Genomic DNA, 22,941 nt, shown 5'->3' with positions numbered 1-22,941 from the left:
ACTTCACAGTCATTCTCGGCATGGATTTCCTCACAACTTGTAAGGCCTTCATTTTACCATCACTAGGCGTAGTAGGCATCCTTGATGAGGGAGGGGCTTATGTGATCAATGGTTTTAAGACCAATGAAGGATCAATCAGCGCCCTCCAACTCAAGCGTGGATTTAAGCAGGGCTGCCCCACCTACTTAGCTGCCTTTCGTGAGGTAAAAGAGGAGATGGCCCAGGAGATACCCAAAGAGGCGACAGGAGTCTGGAACAAGTTCGAGGATGTCATGCTGAGAAAGGCAGAGAGGCGCCAGTTTCGGTACTGCTGGGAGAGACAGCAGGGAGGCGCCTGTTCAGGTACTACTGGGAGAGGCAGCAGTGAGGCGCCAGTTCCGGTGCTGCTAGTGAAGGCAGCAGAAAGGTGCCAAATCCAGTGTTGTCAGGAGAGGCAGCAGGGAGGCGCCAGTTCCGGTGCTGCTGGGAGAGACAGCAGTATGGTGCCAATTTCGGTATAGCTAGAGGAAGCAGCAGAGGGGCGCCAGTTCCAGAACTGCTGTGAGAGACAGCAGAGAGACGCCAGTTCCAGGAACTTCTGGCAGAGGCAGCAAGAAGGCCACATTTGGACGGATGTGTCAAAGCTACAAGCCAACCATGAGGGGGTGGCGCATGTTGATAGCGCGTAGACGAGGACATCTACATTATGGCGGTGGGAGTATGTGACGAGGGGCAGCCAGCGGGGTCCAGATGGCACTCCCACATGCCCACTACATAGCTCCAGCACAAGAGAAGGCAATGCGCATGCGGCAAAGGAAGCGCGTATGGCAGCCATTCAAGTTTGGGAAGCAACGTCAACAAGCCTACCACACAAGGCTGAGCCAGTCGCATGCAAGGCAGCGCACCAATAGACGCGCAGAGGTGGGTCGAAATGGGGTTACGTGCGGCAAGGACTCCAAGCGCTCACACGCAGCAAGGACTCCAAGTGCACACGCGCGGCAAGACTCCACGCGGGGCACACAGTAAGACTCCAAGCGGGGCGCACAGCAAGACTCCAGGCAGGGCACGCGGCAACTCCAGGCGGGGCGCCCGCAGGACTCCAGGCGGGGCGCACGCAGGACTCCAGGTGGGGCGCGAGGCAAGACTCCAAGCGGGGCGCCCGCAGAACTCTAGGTGGGGCGCGTGCAGGACTCCAGGCGGGGCGCCAGAAGACTCCTGAAGGCGCCAAAACGCACCAGAAGTGGAAATCTCTGGAACTAAGGGGTTTTCTGGGCACCTCTAGAACTTTCTAGAGGTCAGGGACAGCAGCCAGGTTTCTAGCAATTTCTAAAACCTTCTAAAGACAAGGGAGGAGGCTATAAATAGGAGGGGCCTCTCCCTTTGGAAAGCATTCTGATTCTTGAGCATTCTTTGCATTCATTGCTCTCCAAGTGTATAGAGAGTTTTAGCCTTCAATTGAGTTGAGCTTTTCTCTTCCATCTCTTTGTTCTTTCCATTGTCCCTTTGTTTGGCAACATCGAGTGTGGGAGGTTGGGAAGAAGATCCGAGGCGCAAGGAGGCTGACTAGTTCTTGGGAAGAACTAGACCGCACGGGATAGATATTCCGCTTGGCTAGACGGACTTAGCCAAAATCTGACCGCGTGACAGCCATGCTGAAATTTCCACAGTGGATGTTTTGACACCTAAAGTCTTCATTGGGTTGATTGTGGGTACAATGCTTCCATATTGGTTCTCCACCATGACCATGAAGAGTGTGGGAAGTGCAACCTTGCAGATGGTGACTGAAGTTAGGAGGTTGTTTCACACAATTCCCGGATTGATGGAAGGAAGAGCAAAGCATGACGATGCCGCTTGTACGCGGATGCCACAGATGCTACTTGGGAAGAGGTGGAGACATTCGGCAAGCCTACCCTACCTTCGAGATTGGGGAAAAGCTCGTTCTCCAAGAGGGGTGTAATTTTATGAACTCAATAGCAGGCTGAGTCATTCGGAAGCACCGTGGCTGAGCCAATGACTTTGGCTGAGTCAATTGCTTAGTTATTAAGTTAGTTAGTCATTAAGTTACTTAGTCTTAAGTTACTTAGAAAGTTAAGTCAATTACTTAGTCATTTAGTTACTTAGTTGTTCAGGTACTTAGTTACTAAATTAATTCATTAAGTTTATTTAGAATGTCGTGGAGGGGCATATCTATAAGTTTTTATTCTTGAACCCTACTTAAGGGGTAAAAGGAATGGGAAAAAGGAAGTCTTGATTTAGAGTAAACAAGGGATTTGGAGTTCTCTGAAACAAGCTCTAGGGTGTGCATTCTCCTAAATGAACCAAGGATGTGTGTTCTTCTCAAAGAACCTAGGGTTTCATGTTCCCCTTCGAGCTTGGTAATCTCCTCCTCCTCCTTCTCTCCTTTGAATCACTGTGTGAGATATCGGACCGTCACACAAATTGCGAGAGAGGTTCGAGCAGTAGGAAAATGGTTCAAATATTGAACCGGTTTATGCCTACAAGAACGAGACATTATAGAGAGAATTATATATCCAAAGAAAGATATGTAAGATTATTTTCTTAACTACTCAACCAATTCTCAATATGATTTTTCTATATAGAGATATCGATCTTGGAAGAGTCAATGGTCGCTGGCCAAAGAAGAAAGAGTAGTTAGTTCGGCCATATTATAGATTGTAAAATCTATCAAATTATTTTTATTAAAATAATTATATTTTATGAAAAAAATTATACCTGGATGAAAGATATTGAAGTCAAGTTTCAGAAAGAGAAAATTTTATATCAATCTAATCTATATTTAAGGATATATTGGCATTGGAAGAATCAAAGGTCATGTAGGTATCCTGTTGCATTGAAAAAATTCGAATTTAAGCCGAATTTTTTGTGTCAACAATATAAGGAAAATATCTCAGTTACCCATTTTTGTAGGTTACCTTTCTCCTACCATCCTTTGTTGACTCTCACATACCCCTTTTGGCCAACCTCATGTGTGTTGCTTTGGTTGGTTTACCTTTATATTTATATATATATATATGGGTATTTTTAAGTCAAATAAGACTTTTTATTGGTACTCATGGGTCTTTTGTCGGCATCTTGTGAATGATAGGCATTACCCACTTTAGTGATTATTGTCACTATTTTTGTTCGAAATCCTTTGTTGTTGGTTTTGACTTATGTTTTATTACCCAGTTTTATATTTTGAGAGTCTATGTTCACTTTTGTATTTATCCTTGGGACACTATGATGGAGGAGATTATTACTACATCTATGTTAGTTATTTCAAGCTGAGACAATTATCACTACCTCGTAGCTTGAGGGGGAGAAGTAGAAGAAAAAGTTCAAGAAAACAGGTATTTTATTCCATATGTTGTGGTAAATTTTATGTGACAAAAATATTGAAGAAAGAGGGAGCACAAAAGATAAAGTTTTTGCATCTATGAAGAATTGTTCTTGTGAAGAATTCTTTTCATTGCAAGCTGAAGTTATAAACTCCACCTAGGGGAGGGGGGAGGGGGGAGGAGTTTTGAAGAACAAATATGTAAGAGTCTTACATGAATCTCACAATAAGAAGTCTTACATGAATCTCACAATAAGAAGTCTTACATATCCAAAATTATTAAGGAAAGAAGTCTCACAAAAGAGTTTTAGTTTAAAGGTGTTTTAGTTATGTTAGTCTTCTATTTATGTTGAGTTATTTAATTATTCTAGAACTTATCTTTAACTGTTAGAGTTTGGGTATAATTGGGACAAGGGTAGTTTAATTGTAATTGGACTCCACTACTTTCCTCTATTATAAATAGGGGTTCATGTACTCTGATTACATCAAGTGAATGAATTTTTTCTCTTTTTCATAAATTCAACATCTATTTTGAATCAAATAACACACAACATTCCATAATCATGAAACAAAGCTGATATCAACCTTCAAAGAGGAGATGAAGTGATCATATAAGAAAACAAACCTCTAGGCTGAAGCTAACATGTAAGAAGTAGTATTTTCAAAATTTTCTAAATAAAAAATTGCTAAAAACTTCAGCATTCAGAGTCATTTACCAACAACCATCTTCAAAAATGAAAATAAATAAGAGGAATACTTATCTTTCATCAAGCACACAAAGAACATAAGATTGATCCTTTGACCAACACTTCAACTCCATCAAGGAGATTAAACTTTAATCAACGGGCACCAAAGCTACAAGATCCTAAACCTAATGCTCTGATACCATGTTAGATTTAGGATTCGATTTAGTGAGTAATAAATGAACTAGATTAAGTAGAAGAGAGTAGCAAGAGTGAGAGAGAAAGAAGAGGTAATTGGGTGACAAGAGAAGGAGAAAAAGAGGAGAAGAGAGATCGACTAGGAGAGAGAGAGAGAGAGAGAGAAGGAGAGGAGGATTATGTTTAGGTGATGTGCATAATCCTCACCTTATATGTGTTAAGTTGTGGAGCCTAATTAACGCCTTACGCTGAGTCAATGTGAGAAAAGGGGCAGGGGAAAGGGGGGGGGGGGGGAGGGGGGGGCATTGGTATTAGGGTTTTATCATTCATTATCTGAGGAGAATCACTAATTGTGGCCTGAGAGATCAGAGAAAAATACCTGTAAGTATGTGCGATTTCTCTTGTAAACTATTTCATCTTCATAGTGGATTACTTTAGCAGCGGAAGACACGACGTAGCAGACCTGTATAAATCTTGTGTGTTGATTTTTTCCTGCTAGTTTTTCCTTCATCAGTGGTTATTATTATTGCTCTCGTTAGTTTGGAATTAGGGCATATAATTCCTAACAATTGGTATCAGAGCTTTGGTTCGTGATTGAGAGCAATGGTTGGTGGAGAAGGATCAACATTTGGAATCAACAAGTTTGATGGTAAGGATTTTGCATTCTGGAGGATGCAGATCGAAGGTTATCTATATAGTAAAAAGTTGTACTCACCACTTCTAGATATGAAACTAGAGGGTATGAAAGATGATGAGTAAAATCTCCTTGATAGACAGGTGTTCGGAGTAATCTGGTTAACTCTATCAAAGAATGTCACTCACAGCGTGGCGACGGATAAAACAACAACTGGGATGATGAAGATTCTGTTAGATATGTTTGAGAAACCTTTCATAAAAACTAAGGTACATCTCATGAAAAAACTCTTCAATTTAAATGTTACAAGGTAGGATGCACTAAACTTGCACGAGCTGGTGGGACCCACCATGATGAATCATCACACGAGCTGGCATGAGTCGGAGATCAAGAGGGACTCCCACGAGCTTGTTTTCCTATCTCATAAGTTGGAAGATTAGAGAAAAATACCTGTAAGTATGTGCGATTTCTCTTGTAAACTATTTCATCTTCATAGTGGATTACTGTAGCAGTGGAAGACATGACGTAGGTGGACCTGTATAAATCTTGTGTGTTGATTTTTTCGTGTTGGCTTTTCCTTCATCAGTGTTTATTATTATTGCTCTCTTTAGTTATGAATTAGGGCATCTAATTCCTAACAATTGGTATCAGTGCTTTGGTTTGTGATTGAGAACAATGGTTGGCAGAGAAGGATCGACATTTGGAATCAACAAGTTTGATGGTAAGGATTTTGCATTCTGGAGGATGCAGATTGAAAGTTATCTATATAGTAAAAAGCTGTACTCACCACTTCTGGATATGAAACTAGAAGGTATGAAAGATGATGAGTGAAATCTCTTTGATAGACAGGTGTTGGGAGTAGTCTAGTTAACACTATCGAAGAACGTCGCTCACAACATGGCGTGGGATAAAACCACAATGGGGATGATGAAGATTCTGTCAGATATGTATGAGAAACCTTTCGTAAAAAATAAGGTACATCTCATGAAAAATATCTTCAATTTAAATGTTACATGGTAGGATCCACTAAACTTGTATGAGTTGGTGGGGCCCACCATGATGATAAGGGATGACTTGATGAATCATCACACGAGCTGACATTAGTTGGAGATCAAGAGGGACTACCACGAGCTGGCTTTCCTATCTCATAAGTTGGAAGATTAAGTGGGACTGACAAAGATAACCACAAGCTGGTTGGAAGATCAAGAAGGACTCTTAAAAGAAAACCACAAGCTGACATCTTATCCTAAAGGTCACGTCCTTATAGAAGAAGTTTAGTTTGAGTTATGTTAGTCTTCTAATTATATAGAGTTGTTTTATTATATTAAACTTATCTTTTAAGAGTTATAGATTGAATGTAATAAGGAGAAGGTAGTTTAAATGTACTTGGACTCTACTACTCTCCTCTACTATAAATAGAGGACCTTGTACTCAGAATTAATTATTCAAGGAAGTAGCTCTCCACTTTTCTCCTTCACGTGAAGAGTTCTTCCCTTTTATGTTTTCTCTCTTCTTCTCCTTACCCATGAAAATTCTCTCTCCTCTTTCTTTTTTCTCCCTCTCTCTCCTTGATCTAGATTTAAGTAAAGAGATCCTAAATTCAACATTAAAGATGATAGAAAATATATCAGTGGCAACACATTTGAATGACTTTAGCACAATTGTCAATCAATTGACCTCCGTTCAGATTAAATATGATTATGAGGTTCGTGCTTTAATTATTTTGGTGTCTCAGCCAAATTGTTGGGAGCCTATGAGGGCAGCTGTCAACAACTCTGTAGGCAACGAAAAGTTGATCTTTAATGGTATTAAAGATACCATTCTTGCAGAGGAAGTTTGTAAAAAGGACTCCTGAGAATCTTTGACATCTAATTCTGCCCTAAATGTCGATACTAGGGGTAGCAACTTCAAGAGGAATTTCAACAAGGGCAATGATAGAGGGAAGTCAAGGAATGGAAGAAGCAAGTTTAAATTTGGAAGGGACGTGGAATTCTAGAATTGTGGCAAGTCTGGTCACATAAAGAAGAACTGAAAAACACCGAAGAAGAATGAAAAGAAAAATGATGCTGCAAATATGGTGATTGAAGAAGTACAAGATGTTTTACTCTTGCTGGTTGACAGCCCTATTGACTCATAGGTGTTAGATTCAAGAGCTCTTTTTCACACCACTGTGCACCGTGAGATCATTGAGAATTATGTTGTTGAAGATCATGGGAATGTGTATCTTGCTGATGGAGAACCTTTGCATATTGTCGATATTGGTGATGTTAGTTTGAGGATGTCAAATGGGTCGGTGTGGAAAATTCACAAGGTGAGATATGTGCCAAAACTTATATGTTATCTCATCTTTGTAGGGCAGCTTCATGATGAAGGTCATAATGTGACTTTTAAAGGTGTTGCTTGGAAAGTCACTAAGGGAGTCATGATTGTTGCATGAAGAGTTAAAACTAGACCTCTTTACATCACTTCTAGTTACAAAGACACGGTTGTAGTTCTTGATGTTGTTACTGATTCTGATTTGTAGCATTATAGGCTTGGTTACATGAGTGAGAAAGGAATGAAAGTGCTTCAGTTAAAAGGGAAGCTACCAGGGTTGAAAATTGCAAACAACAGTTTGTGTGAAGGCTGTATTTTCTATAAACAAAAAAGGGTTAGCTTTTCTAAGGCTGGAAAGGAACAAGAAACAGCAAAATTGGATTTGGTTCACATAGATGTGTGGGGGCCTTCAATTGTTACCTACGTTAGAGGTTCTAATTACAATGTAACATTTATTAATGATGCAAGCTAAGGGATTATTATTTTCAGAAAATAGGGCCCAAGCCCACACGACCAGCGTTTGCCAGTTAAAGACATAAAGCATGATTGATCAAAGGAAGTTCATTCATCGATCATACTTGCAATGCACTTTTAGAGGGAATTCTGATTGATCAATCAACTTAAAATATTAGACCCAACTAGAAGATATTGATCGAGCATACCATCGATCAATAAGTCACATTTCCAAAGACGTTAAACTAAGGATTCCATTATGTATAATCAAAGTAGAAGAGGATTAAGGGGTGAGAAGAAGAAGGAAATTTGTGGAGAGAAGGTTTAGGAGGAGAAGAAGAAGAGTGACGAATTTGGAGAAGGAGAAATAGGGTAGAGATTTAGAACTATGGAAGATATCCAAACCCTCCCCCTTAAACTTTATTTATAGAAGTCAAGAGTACATAAATTATAAGTATACCCTTCACCCTAGAGAGAGTGAAGAAAAGACAAATAATATAAGATATTTAAAATAATTCCACCTAAGCTTGTCTATGACTTTCAACACTCCCCCTCATGCTGGTGGTGAAAACAACATCGTATAACCTCAGTTTGGTACATGTAGTGAGGAGAATTTTGGAGTTGAATGAGTTTGTGAACATATCAACAAGTTGTCTATGAAAGGGGTTTAAAACCCACACATCCAAGAGATGTAGAAGTTGGGATCACGGCCCATAGACCAAGGAGAGGACACACATACAATGATGGCAGGAAGGTAAATAAAGGGTCATCTCATAGAGATGGCACTTATGTAATTAGGTTAAAGTTCCAGTGTTAAAACCCTAAACCCTAAGTTCAGGTGTATTATTCTTATACAGTAGTTTCATTAATATATAAATAGAGCTTCAGGGTGAGGCTTAGGACATCAAGTCCATAACCTCTTCTTCCTCTGGTTTTCTCTCAATGGGTCTCTCTCCATTTTTCTCCATGAGATAAAATCATGGAGTCCTAAAATTCAACAATAAGTACTCAACTGATGTTTATTCACTTGAAAATCATCATAGTTGAGACTAGAAATGGACTTTGATGTAGGAATAATTTGTTTGAGTGACTAAAGGGAAGGATGTCCTAACCTATTGTGCCACTGAAGAGCCACATGTTGTGCACTAGTGGTGGCTGTTAGTGCTAGTGAATCAAGATAGTCGAGCTGTTATGGACTCAATAAGACTGAGTCATCTACTTTACTTTTATTATTTATGTTGCTTTTAATTTTGAATTTTATTGATTTTTAATAAGACTTAAAGGTAGGGGTAGAATTGGGTTTAATAACCCTAACCTATGTTGATGTTAATTACCCTATTTAAGGGGTAAGGATGGAGAAATAAAGCAAGTTCGGAATTAGCATAAAGTAGGGTAATTTAGGTTCCTTCTAGGCTCTCTATTCTAGGGTTCTTGGTGTGAACTCTCTTGGGGGTTTTCTGCATCCATTGGGGAGTCTTTGAGGAGATCTTAGAAGGAAAAGGAGGAGGAATCAGCCTTCTCTTCCATGCTGCAATAGTCATCCATCTCTTCCACGAACAAGTAGTGAGGGAAGTAGGATTTGGTTGAGTCTTAGCATCAAGAAAGGGATTTTCGAGTTGCTGAATTGAAGGAGGTCTTCAAGAGGTATTTTTATCTATCTTTTCCGAGTTTAGAAGAGCTAGAGACTGCCCTCTTTACATTCAGCATTGGTAGTTGCATGAATTCAGAAACCCTACTCATTGACGTGAGGTATAAAGTGGGGTTTCATAATTGGATCCTTAAAACAATCTCTTGCTTGAATTGGTGCATTCATAATTAAGAAAAGGAAACTCCTTTTCAAGGGGAATGAATTCAGTAAAGGGAAAGGGGTTGTTCTTGAGTAATTACAGCAAGTAAAACCCTCTTCACAGGAATCATAAAAGAGGGGTTTCATATCTGAGTGCTTAAACAGTCGTTTAACTTACTGGTTGCATCTATAATTGAGAAAAGGAAACTCCTTTTCAATTATAACGTGTGAGGGAAGAAAAAGATATTTTCTTTTCACAAAAACGTGTTAAGAAACCCTCTAACAGTGCTGGATTCATATTCAACTCGCCGAGTTACTAGATCCATGGCTAGGGACCATAACAACTTGGTATCAGAGCAGGGTAACCCAGTAGAGAGAAGCACCAATGATTACTTTGAATTGCTTGAAAGAAAATTTGATATTGTCCTAGAGAGGTTCTCAAAAATTGATATCGATATGGAGACCTTGAAGGGAAGGATGGATAGCATGGAGAATGGTCTAACTACTGGCAAGAAATTTGCTGCATTGGAGGAGAAGTTCACTCTCAGTTTGGAAACTTTGAAAGGAAGGATGGATAGCATGGAGACTGGTCTGAGCACTGGCAAGAACCCAATTTCGGGAAACCATTCGCAGATCAGAGGGGGAGATGAGTTTACTAGACACACGAGTTTCTCGGGTCAGCAAGGACCCTTCATTCCGGGGGGACACCTCAACCATGGGGGAGGGACTGTACCCCTCATTCCAGATCAGAGAGGAGGGGACCATTCGTATAACAGAGGGGGAGATGAATTTCCAAGGCGCACAAGTTTTTCAGGACAGCAAGGACCCCTCATTCCGGGGGGACACTTCTACCAGGGGGGAGGCACTATTCCGAGGTATACTAAAATGGAATTCCCTACTTATAATGGGTCAGAAGACCCTTTGATATGGTTGTATCGATGTGAAAAATTTTTTAGCCATCAGCGAGTCCCAACCTATGACCGAGTCAACGTAGCTGTTTTCCACTTACTAGGGGAAGCACAACTTTGGTACCAACTAGTTGAGGTTGATAGCGAGGTGGTAGATTGGGATGAATTTAAGCGACTGTGTTCTCTCCGTTTTGGTCCTCCGGCTTACAGTAACCCTTTGGGAGATTTGGTTTTACTACGCCAAACTGGGGCCGTGGAACAATATCAAAAATTATTCCAGGAAAAATTAGCACGAGCCAACAGTATGGTACAAGTGGATCAGCAAGTTGCGCTATTTACAACAAGACTGACAGAGGCCTTAAAGCTTGAGGTGGAGCTCTATGCACCTGTTGACTTATCCAGCGCTATGAATATAGCTCGTGCTTTAGAATTGCGACAACAGGCACAACACAGGCGACCTCCAGGGTCAGGGGAGCGCATTCCTCCGAGAAACAACCCGGGTATTACTTTGACAGGGGATCTGAGATCTAGTCATCCTACAACTCCTTATATAAAAAAATTGACAAGTGCTGAGATGGCAGAACGACGGGCTAAGAATCTATGTTACAACTGTGATGAACCATATCGGGTTGGGCATCAGTGCAAAAGATTGTTTTTGATCGATAAGGTTGAAGATGAGGATATCGAGGTGACAGAGGATATGATTGAGGAAGAACCACCGGACATCTCCCTGCATGCCATTACTGGGCAGCAATCGGACACAACTACACAAAATGGGAGCGGCTCGACAACTTTCACCAGGTCTACCCAGCTTCCGAGCTTGAGGTCAAGCTCGATCTCCAAGGGGGGGCAGATGTTATGGACTCAATAAGACTGAGTCATCTACTTTACTTTTATTATTTATGTTACTTTTAATTTCGAATTTTATTGATTTGTAATAAGACTTAAAGGTAGGGGTAGAATTGGGTTTAATAACCCTAACCTATGTTGATGTTAATTACCCTATTTAAGGGGTAAGGATGGAGAAATAAAGCAAGTTCGAAATTAGCATAAAGTAGGGTAATTTAGGTTCCTTCTAGGCTCTCTATTCTAGGGTTCTTGGTGTGAACTCTCTTGGGGGTTTGCTGCATCCATTGGGGAGTCTTTGAGGAGATCTTGGAAGGAAAAGGAGGAGGAATCAGCCTTCTCTTCCATGCTGCAATAGTCATCCATCTCTTCCACGAACAAGTAGTGAGGGAAGTAGGATTTGGTTGAGTCTTAGCATCAAGAAAGGGATTTTCGAGTTGCTGAATTGAAGGAGGTCTTCAAGAGGTATTTTTATCTATCTTTTCCGAGTTTAGAAGAGCTAGAGACTGCCCTCTTTACATTCAGCATTGGTAGTTGCATGAATTCAGAAACCCTACTCATTGACATGAGGTATAAAGTGGGGTTTCATAATTGGATCCTTAAAACAGTCTCTTGCTTGAATTGGTGCATTCATAATTAAGAAAAGGAAACTCCTTTTCAAGGGGAATGAATTCAGTAAAGGGAAAGGGGTTGTTCTTGAGTAATTACAGCAAGTAAAACCCTCTTCACAGGAATCATAAAAGAGGGGTTTCATATCTGAGTGGTTAAACAGTCCTTTAACTTGCTGGTTGCATCTATAATTGAGAAAAGGAAACTCCTTTGCAATTATAACGTGTGAGGGAAGAAAAAGATATTTTCTTTTCACAAAAACGTGTTAAGAAACCCTCTAACAGTGCTGGATTCATATTCAACTCACCGAGTTACTAGATCCATGGCTAGGGACCATAACAAGAGCCCTCCTCTTTCACGGCCTCTACCAATAACCTATTTTGTATTCAGATCCTCACGAACACAAGAGGGGGGAGAAAAAGTGATGGAATAGTTACATTTTTTTTGTTAGGTGACTAACAGATAAAAGTTTTAATGGAAACTCAAGCACATATAAGACATCTTTTAAATGAAGAGTAGGTGTAGAAAATTTGGACCCACCCCACGTACCTTGGTTAGGGATCCATCAACTATAGAAACAAATTTGTTAGGTAAACAAGGAGTTATAGAATTCAGGAGGGTACCATTACCTGTCAAGTGCTCAGAGAGAAGTAGTTGAAACCATACCCGTTATAGAGGTAGCAGCAAGAGGATAAATCTAGTGGGAAGTGGCCTGGTTATTTGGGTAAGCCATCAAACAATTTATTTTCTAAAGTAATGCAAATTCTTTGGAAAAAATAGTCTTTTGACCTTCGATTTTTTTAAGAGCCCTTGTAGTGCAAGATGTCAACAATGATAATCCAAGGTAATCAATTCAAGAATTTTATTCAAAAAATATCCTAATATGCATCGACGAGGGTAATGAGACTCAATCAGCGTGTCAAACTGGTTTAAGATCCTGAGTTAAGCTGAGTTAAGAGACTGAGTCCAGCCGGCCAAGGTACCAAGTCAGACCGAGTCAAGTGATTGAGTTGAGCCAAGTTAGGTACCAAGTCAAGATGTTGATTGAACCCAAGTCAATATACAACTTAATGTAATGGATTAAGCCTCTGGATTAAGATGTTGAGGTACCAAGTCAACTTAAGCTGAGTGATATCAGGTACCAAGTCGGGTTGAGTCAAGATGTTGAGGTACCGAGTCAAATTAAGCTGAGTCATACCAGGTACTGAGTTGTCCAAAACCAACTCAACAACTCAGGATAAACTAGCTTATTATTAACTTGGTATTTGTTGATTTTCAAGACTCCATTGTTTTAGCTCATGAAGAAAAAGGGAGAGAGACCCATTGGGAGAAAACAAGAGGAAGAATTGTTATGGACTTGATGATCTAACCCTCCCCCTGAAGCTCGATTTGTTGATTGATAAAACTATTGTATTACAATAATACCCCTGAACTTAGGGTTTAGGGTTTATGGTTTTAACCCTGGAACTTTAACCTAATTACATCAATGCCATCTCTATGAGATGACCCTTTATTTACCATTCTACCATCATTGTATGGGCCTATGGGCCTTCTCCTTGATATATGGGCCTGGAGACCATCTTCGACATCTCTTGGATGTATGTCTTCCTTGGTCTTATGGTCTTGGGGCCATCTTCCAACCCACTTGGATATGTGGGCTTTCCTTTGTCATGTGGGCTTGGGCCCTATCTCCCAACACTCCCCCTCAAGCTAGGGGTGAGAGAGTAGCATGAACTCTCAACTTGCTGCAAGTGATGTATAAAATATTTTTTGTATAATGCACATCTTCCAACACTCCCCCTCATGCTAGTGCTCTCGTTTATGAGCCCCAGCTAGCATAAGAAAAGTGAGAGTAAAATCACTTCAAGTCGTATGACATTGCTCCATAATCCAGTCCTCATGCTGGATGTAGGGCACACTCTGTCTTCTATAGGTAGTGTGTCTATCGGCATTACTCTGAAGCGCAAAACTTCTCCACCACCCTGTCCCTCCACAGGACAACAAATATCAAGTGGTAGGAGTAATAAATGCCAATTCAAGAGGGAATAACATAGATTTAATATTAAGTTCCTACGTCATGATGTCCCAACCATTGATATTTTTTACGGGTTATTAAGTTCCTCCGTCATGGAATCCCAACCGCAAATATTTTTTATATTTTTGACAGGGTATTAAGTTCCTCCATCATGGAAGACCAACAGTTAAAGGATAGTCCCACATATATTAGTGAGTATAAAGATCTTGTATTTATTAGCTGGGAAAAAGGTTTCCTAAGAGGCTAGTCATTTTGGGATAGGGCCTTCGACCCAATTTAACATGGTATCAAAGCAAAGTTATCATATGTAGGCATTCACCTAAATTATCAACATTCCATCATGTGAGGGCCTCTACCCAAATTATCCACGTGCCTACACGTGATGGGGAGTGTTAAAGGATAGTCCCACATATATTAATGAGTATAAAGATTTTGTATTTTTTAGTTGGGAAAAAGGTTTCCTAAGTGGTTAGTCATTTTGGGATAGGGCCTTAGACCCAATTTAACACCAACCACTGATATTTTTTACGGGGACAAATAAATAATGGTATGAGGTCACCTCTTCTTCAATAATAATGTCTCATCAAAAGAGACACAATAGCAACAGTTGAAATGCGCTTGGGCCCATATAACACAAACCAAAATAATCTTTGTAAAATGACCCATGAAATAATCTAATGCAAGTATATGTACCAAATAATATGCCGACCAAGGAATAAACTTTTAATTTTTCAAAAATAATAATATAGGCATAGAAAAAATTACCGAGTCATGCCAAGTCAAATTTTAAACCAATATAGCAGAGTCGTAGCAAAAATATGTATAAAACTTGGACACATATATATCGAGGCAGAAAAATAAGAGGGCCATATCTGAATTGACTCACTAAGTTGACCCAGACCGAGTTGGCCTAGGTTGACTAGGTGAGGAACAGAACAGTAACATCCCTCAGGTTGCTGGGTTTGCTCGCCCGGTCTGGATTGCAACAGAATAGGCCCGGTCCGGCGTTCAACCCGGCACTCGATTAAATCAGTTTCCTAAGATAGGAAACCTTAAATATTTGAACAATATCTTCTTCTTCCTCTCGGCTGAACAGAGCGGAAAACCAGAGCTTTTTGGAAGATAATTACGGCAAGATAGAGATGGCAATGAACTCATTTTGGAAAGACCAAGGAATAATAAGATCAATTTATGATCTTCGCCAACCTGGGATGGACAACAGCAACGGCACGATACAACTCTGTGATTTCCGAAAAAACAGCAACAACGGTGTTCTGGATGCAATTATGGCAAGAATATGGAAGAAACTTTCAATCCAGAGAAGAGGAGTTTTCCGAAAAAATATTTTTGAAGATAGCCAGCAGAAAAAAGAAACTTTCTGACCGCAATAGTGCATCCTTCTTCCTCTCGGCACTGAAGGACTCTCGGCAGAAACAGTCCAGCAACGGCAACTCAGTCCTGGCGCTCGGGAAACACGGCGAAAAAAATATATTCACCATGGTAATGCGAATTGAAGATCTTCTGTGAATAAATCATATCAGCAATTTTTGACGTCAGAATAACTCAGAAGAAACAGAGATACCTCGGCGATATTCGACGGGATCAGTGGCCGTCGTCTTCGTCGGTGTCAAACAGAGCAGACTCAGAAACAGAAAAATATATTCCCAAAGTGAGATTAGATCCCAGCGACATCAATCCAAATGATCCTTGATTGTTGCTAAGAGACTATTGGCACTAACCAACCAAGGTTATGGTGCATGTTGAAGAGAAGTTATTGAAGACTCTTACAGAACCAAAATTAATATGGTGGAGTCCTACAAGATTCTCACCGAAGGAGATCTCACAAAAGAGTCTTAGTTCAAAGGTGTTTTAGTTATGTTAGTCTTCTATTTATGTTGAATTGTTTAATTATACCATGACTTATCTTCAAGTGTTAGACTTTCAGTGTAATTGGGACAAGGGTACTTTAATTTTAATTGGACTTTATTACTTTCCTCTATTATAAATAGGGGCTCATGTACTCAAGATTACAACAAATAAATGAAGTTTTTCCCTTTTCTAGAAATTCAACATGGTATCAGAGTAAGTTCTCTGAGTTGACTCAGTCAACCTATAGAAATAATGTGATCTTTTTTATCTATCATCTCTAGTAGTTTAAGTTTGTATTCTATCTTTTTTCTCTCTTTTTCAGTTTCAATACTTGTTGATTTTTTGACATTCACGCCTCCATATTGAGATTTTCATATTGAAAGATCTATATTGATGGAAAGATATTTGAGTATAATTTTCAACACGAAACGAATTTTTTCAATCGAAGTATTCTACAAAGAGAAATTGATGTATGAAGCAGCAAATATCACACTAGAAGAGAGGTTCGAGCAGCTGCAAAATGCTGCAACTTTTGAGTCATCTTACTCTATCAAAAAATAAAATTTATAGGGAGAAAAATATATCCAAAGAAATATCTGTAATTTTATGTTCTTACCTATTCAACCAATTCTCAATCTAACTTTTCTAGAGGGAGATATCGATATTGAAAGAGACAATGGTCATGCTCGCCAAAGAAGAAAGAGTACTTAGTTCGGCCAGATTAAAAATTCCAAAAATATATCAGCTTATTTATCTCAAATAATTATATTTTATGAATATAAATTATACCTTAATGAAATTTATTTAATTCTAGTTTCATAAGGAGAAATTTTCATGTCAATCTGATCTATATTAGATGTGATATTGACATTGCACTCCACAAGGGTTAAGATACATAATGAAGAGAATCAAGAGGTCATAAAAGATTCAAGAATGAATATTTTTTATATAAAATTATATATAAAATTAAATATATTTTAATCTAGTTTTTTAGCAACTAACCGTTTGTGATTTAGAGCTGTATGTTTGGAGATATTGATATCTGAAGTATAAAAGGTCAGTTCATCCAAAAATCTCTCATTTTTGGGTACTTTCTCTCGCATTGACGTGATTTGAGTTTTCTTTTCTCTTAGAATCCGAGTTGAAGAGAAGATATGGAAGGCTTTTATGACTTTCACACTAAGATGTCTCACATAGCCATAATTAATATTGTGGAGTCTTACATGAGTCTCACAGAAGAAGATCCCACATAAGAGTCTCAATTTAAAGGTATTTCAGTTATGTTAGTCTTCTTTTTAAGTTGAATTATTTAATTATGCTAGGACTTATCTTGAAGTGTTAAACTTTGGATGTAATTGAGACAAGGGTACTTTAATTGTAATTGGACTCTATTACTTTCCTCTATTGTAAATAGGGGTTCATGTACTCAGATTATAACAAGTCAATGAAGTTTCTCTTTCCCAGAAATTCAACAATGCCGAATGAGACGAAGATGAGAAAGATCACCATCAAATGAATCCCATGGTCACCATGACAAAGTGGAAGCGGAATCAATCAAGTTGCGATCAATAGAGTAAGAGTAAGGGTAAGAATGTGATCATGGCTTGAGATCCAATGCCAGACCGAACTTTGAAGTTGCATAAAAAAAAATTGGAAGAGGGTTGCGTCTTTGGATCTTTTACAAGGTATGCGCTACTTGCTCTTTAAAAGAATTAAAGAATCTTCTGTCTGTTAAGTACCTAGCCAATACTACCCAAAAGACCGGCCTGTTAGGAGTGGAAGGCATAGGTACTTAACCCAGGACCATAACATCACACCCCACCTTCGCGATCCGACGACCACGGCGGCGTAACGACACTGGCCCAACCCGGTGGCCTACTCTAGCGGCGGCCTACTCCTAGTGCCCCTTCGCAGTTCTCCAGGTCGCCCCCTACGCTAGGTCACCCCTTCCAAACCTACCAGTAATTTTAATCCAGCATTTACGCTCCCCGGGACTCGAACTCGCGACGTGGGAGCCCGCTCTGCTACCAAATGTTAAGCACCTAGCCAATACTACCCAAAAGACCGGCCTGTTAGGAGCGGAAGACATAGGTACTTAACCCAAGACCATAATATCACACCCCACCTTCGTGAGCCGATGACCACGGCAGCGCAACGACACTGGCCCAACCTGGTGGCCTACTCTAGCGGTGGCCTACTCCTAGTGCCCCTTCGCAGTTCTCCAGGTCGCCCCCTCCGCTAGGTCGCCCCTTTCGAACCTACCAGTAATTTTAATCCAGCCTTTGCGCGCCCCGGGACTCGAACTCGCGACGTGGGAACCCGCTCTGATACCAAATGTCAAGCACCTAGCCAATACTACCCAAAAGACCAGCCTACTAGGAGCAGAAGACATAGGTACTTAACCCAAGACCATAATATCAATGTTAAGCACCTAGCCAATACTGCCCAAAAGACCAGCCTATTAGGAGCGGAAGACATAGGTACTTAACCCAAGACCATAATATCACACCCCACCTTCGTGAGCCGACGACCACAGCGGCGCAACGACAATGGCCCAACCCGGTGGCCTACTCTAGTGGTGGCCTACTCCTAGTGCCCCTTCGCAGTTCTCCAGGTCGCCCCCTCCGCTAGGTCACCCCTTTCAAACCTACCAGTAATTTTAATCCAGCCTTTGCGCGCCCCGGGACTCGAACTCGCGACGTGGGAGCCCGCTCTGATACCAAATGTTAAGCACCTAGCCAATACTACCCAAAAGACCGGCCTATTAGGAGCGGAAGGCATAGGTACTTAACCCAGGACCATAACACTGTCACATTCATAATTGAAGCAACTGGATTAATAAAAAACCAAAGTTACCACAGCCAATGAATTGGTTCAATTAGCCAAAGAAACCAGAGCAAATACCAAGCCGTGTTGTCAGAGAGAAAAACTAACAGTAGCTCAGGAGGATACCATCCACAATAAAGAGGCAGCAGTAGGCATAACAAAGGTTACCAATCATTGGAAGAAGGCTATTGTGCAAGGACTAAGTTTAAATGAGATTCTTCATTGGGTTAAGACAGGCCTACTAAGAAGACAGATGATGGTCTCATAGGTCCCTTGAAGGCAAAAGAAGTTATTGGGCCTACTACAACTTCAAGCAATCGATTAAAGTCATTGGAGAGAGACCGACTAAAGGTAGAAAACAACAATGTTGTTTCTGCTGCTTCTACTCTCCTCTCTCATAAGATTCATACGTATCTGATAAGCAAGTAGAATCATTGTACAATATGATACTTTTATAACATAATTTGAACCATGATAGTTTCAATAAAAAACACACCTTGTGTAAGCCTTGATCAAAGCATAGTAGATTAATCTTTTTCTATAACCACGCGAGTTGAAATAAATAAAATAACAAAACTAGAATCCTATGCTATCTACTCTAATACCATTTTAAATCTTAGGATTCCATGTTGTATAATCAAAGTAGAAGAGGATTAAGGGGTGAGAAGAAGGAGAGTTGTGTAGAGAAGGTTTAGGAGTAGAAGAAGAAGAGTGGCGAATTTGGAGAAGGAGAAAGATGTTGGAGAATTAGGTTTGTGGAATTTGTCCAAACCCTCCCCTTTAACCTTTATTTATAGATGTCAAGAGTACATAAATTACAAGTATACCCTTCACCCTAGAGAGAGTGAAGAAAAGACAAAGAACATAAGATATTTAAAATAATGCCACCTAAGCTTGTCTATGACTTTCAAAAAAAGAAACAGTGTTGTTACACTCAATTCATCGATCAATCACTTTACACTGATCGATCAATGTAAACTCAGCTTTTCGCAAACAAACAAAAATGATAATTTTGGCTTACAAAAGTTATAAATACTCCACCAAACCTCTCATTGAAAATTTAATGAGCATTTATTGGTACATCATAAGCTTTTGTTCTCAATTCTTTGAAAACCCTCCCAAAGTGCTTTTGTGAGAAAAAGTGGACCTATACTCTTGGAAAATTCCTTCCTCTTTTTCTCAAATCATCTCCATTGCATCTGCATTAATCATGCTTAATCCTTCTCATTGTGCTACAATGTTGGAAGCTAAAATTTCTCAAAGGAGAATATTCTCTCCAAAGGGTGTAACCTTTTTTCCTTTATTTTGTATTTTATTTTGAGAAAGTTTCATCTAGAACCTCTTTGAATCCAGATAGAAATGACCCGACTAGAGCTAGAATCTTGCCAATCTCTGTGAGAGATTATTTGTAAAATTGTGGATTTGAGCAACACGTAGCTTAAAGAGTTTATGAATCTCTTTGATGTAAATTCCATCTAATAGAGCTAGATTAGTGAAATTTCCCAAGCGTTGGTTCTTGGTCGGTGAATACCAATAGACAAACATTGATAACAAAAAATCTTGACTTTTTTATTGTGGTGTGTGAATGATTTATGATTGATATGGCACGTTTGCATGGTTTTTCTTTCCATGCCTTAAGTAATTTTTAAATTGTAATTCTAAATTCACTCCCTCTTGAGAAGCCACCTGATCCAATAAAGTTATATCCTCAATTTTCTCTTCATCTTTAGGAGGAGGTAACAATCTCCAACTATTACCTGTCCTGATTTTTTTGAATCTTCTCTCCTCTCCCATCTTTATGAGGAGGTAATAGTCTATAACTCTCCCATCTTTATGAGGAGGTAATAGTCTAGAACTGTTACATGTCCTAATTTTTTTCTCTTATCGTCTTATTTAGGAGGAGCTAATAGTTCCCAATCAGCTAAAATATCATCTTCTCCCTATAGAATATTAGTACCCAAAATTCAATATAGTTGTTAGACAAAAGTCTTATATGAAACAAATCTCTTCTCTGATATTTGAATTCAGACTTTTCTATTCAAGATTTTTTTCTTGATATTTTTATTTTTATTTTTTCTACTCTTTTACTTTCTCCTTCTCTTAGATTTCCTTGTTCTTGCTGATATTTAGTTCCTAATTTTTCTTCTCTTCTAATTTCTCCTTATTGAATATTACTTGTTACCTATTTTGATTTTCTCTCCCGGTTACTATTGCTGGAAAGCTTCTTATGAAGAGTGTTATTCATTGGTGATAGTTTCTCTTTAACCTTGAAGGGGAAATAAGTATAGAACATAAACCAAAAATCCTACTTGTTGAAGCTAAGGCTGGCAAATATTGATGCCAAACTTTGTCATTTTAAAGGGCTGAAAAATGGAAGGAAAAGAGAACATGCTAAAAAGAAGATAGAAAATATAAAATCAAAGAAAAGGCTGAATTGGGGAAGAAAAGATGGGACATGGGTAGCTTCTTGAAGGAAAACGGATCCCCCTCCTAGCCTATTTAAAAAAACAAAGCATAGACAGAGAAGAAGAGACAAAAAAAAACTAGTAAAGGAAACAAAGAGGGCAATAGGATCACAATATGCATACACAAATAGAAGAGAGGAAGTAAAAAGGGGAATATGATCATAGCATGTATTTATAAACAAAAGAGTGTAATACGAAGTAGGAGAAAGAAAAAATAGAGCACACTAGTCGGAAGTGCAATACAAAGTAGGAAAAGTAAAGAAGTAGAGTACAAATCAAAAAGGGGATCATGATCATGGCATGTATTTAGAAATAGACGAGAGTGCAATACAAAGTATGAGAAAAAAAAATGGTGTACTAGTTAGAAGTGCAATACAAAATAGGAAAAAGAAAAAATAATAGTGCAAAGTAAGAAGTAAAAGTCACTCTGCTGAAAATGAATTTGGCAATGTAAAACGGTATGTGGTACATAAAGCAAGAAACAAAGTAAGCGACAAACTGCGAACAAAAATAGCCATACTTTGATATGGTAAAAAATCAGTTGGAGTAATGAGCTGTATTCACATACTCTTGCTTTGCTTATTTTTATTATTAAGCCCTAAGGGCCAGATTATCATTTTCTAATATTTCTCAATATAGATTTAAGAGATGACGAGCTCATCCCCATGCCATAAAGAGGTGCCTTCTTTCCTTGTCTAGAAATTTCTTAGGCTAGTGAATCATTTCACTACCATAAGTAAAACTTTTGCTAGCATAAACTTCTTCTAGTTTCAATTGGAAGAGACTTTGACCAGCAAAATTTTCACTTTATTTGGACAACCTTCTAATACCAAGGAAACAAATTTGCTAGGAAGATATCCTACCAATGAATTTTGAAATTCATTGGGCTGCAATTCTTCCAGCAATCTCTATTTTTTGTTGGGTGACTATTCTGCCTGTGAAACTCAAATTTACTGGCATAAAATTAAAAATATTTAAAATTTGAATTAAAAAGATGTTGAGCATGAATTTTTTCCAAATTGTTTATTTCTATAAAATCAATGGTAGTGATTCACTTCTGTCAATGAATTTCACATTCACTGATAATTTTTTATCTTTTTTATTTTCTTTTCTTAGGAAAAGAATTCATTAAAAATAAAAATAAGAAAATCTCAATAGGTTTATATAGGTTGTTTTAAAACCCTTAATTGAGAAATAAAATCTCAAGGTCATCCTCTAGCTAGGTGTTATCTAAGTGTCTTGACCAAATTACAAAAATCAATACAAATCAATGTTTAATCATTTCTTTCTTCTTCCATTAATTTTGGATCTTGATTTCCTTCATGTAATTGATTGATTTGGCCTAAATCTTCTATTGGCCCAGGTGGCTTCTCAAGAGAGGGTGAATTGAGAATTTCAAATTAAAACTCTAAGTAAGGCGTGTAAATAAAAATCACGCAATATTACAATCTCAATGTAAAGTAGACATTCACACACCGTAGCAAACAAAAGAATTTTAGTTAACGACATTACCCTAATCGTATTTACTGCCCAAAAACCCTTTCTTGGGAAACTCCACTATTTCAAAGCGCTAATAGCTGAAATTTACATAAAGAGATTTCGACTTTCTTTAAGCCTCGTGTAGCTCAATACACGCTTTTTAAAAAATGAATATGTCCAAGAGATTGGTTAAATTCTAGCACTAGCTAGCCCTTTCTATCTAGATTGAATAGGTTCTAGATGAATCTTTCACAAATTTAAAATAAAGAAAGGAAAACTTATACCCAAAACCTCGAGAGTACCTTCTTCTTGATAAATCCAAGCTTCAAATTCTTTTTAGCACAATTTAGAGTGCATGGGAGCTTGTCTATGATGATATGAAAGGAATTGGTGGAGGATAGAGGATTGGAAAAGCAATTGGGTATCACTCTTTCACACAAAAATCACTTTTGAGAAATATTGCAAGATTGATGTTGACCTTAGGATGACTCCCTTATTGATTTTGATGATAAAAAAAA

This window comes from Aristolochia californica, unplaced genomic scaffold (assembly GCF_029961685.1).
Source record: "Aristolochia californica isolate CCGP_79_NKW_82.1479 unplaced genomic scaffold, dmAriCali1.0.hap1 SCAF_10, whole genome shotgun sequence".
Taxonomy (NCBI): Eukaryota; Viridiplantae; Streptophyta; class Magnoliopsida; order Piperales; family Aristolochiaceae; genus Aristolochia; species Aristolochia californica.
The sequence above is the reverse complement of the archived record's forward strand: the minus strand, read 5'-3'. Positions refer to the sequence as shown.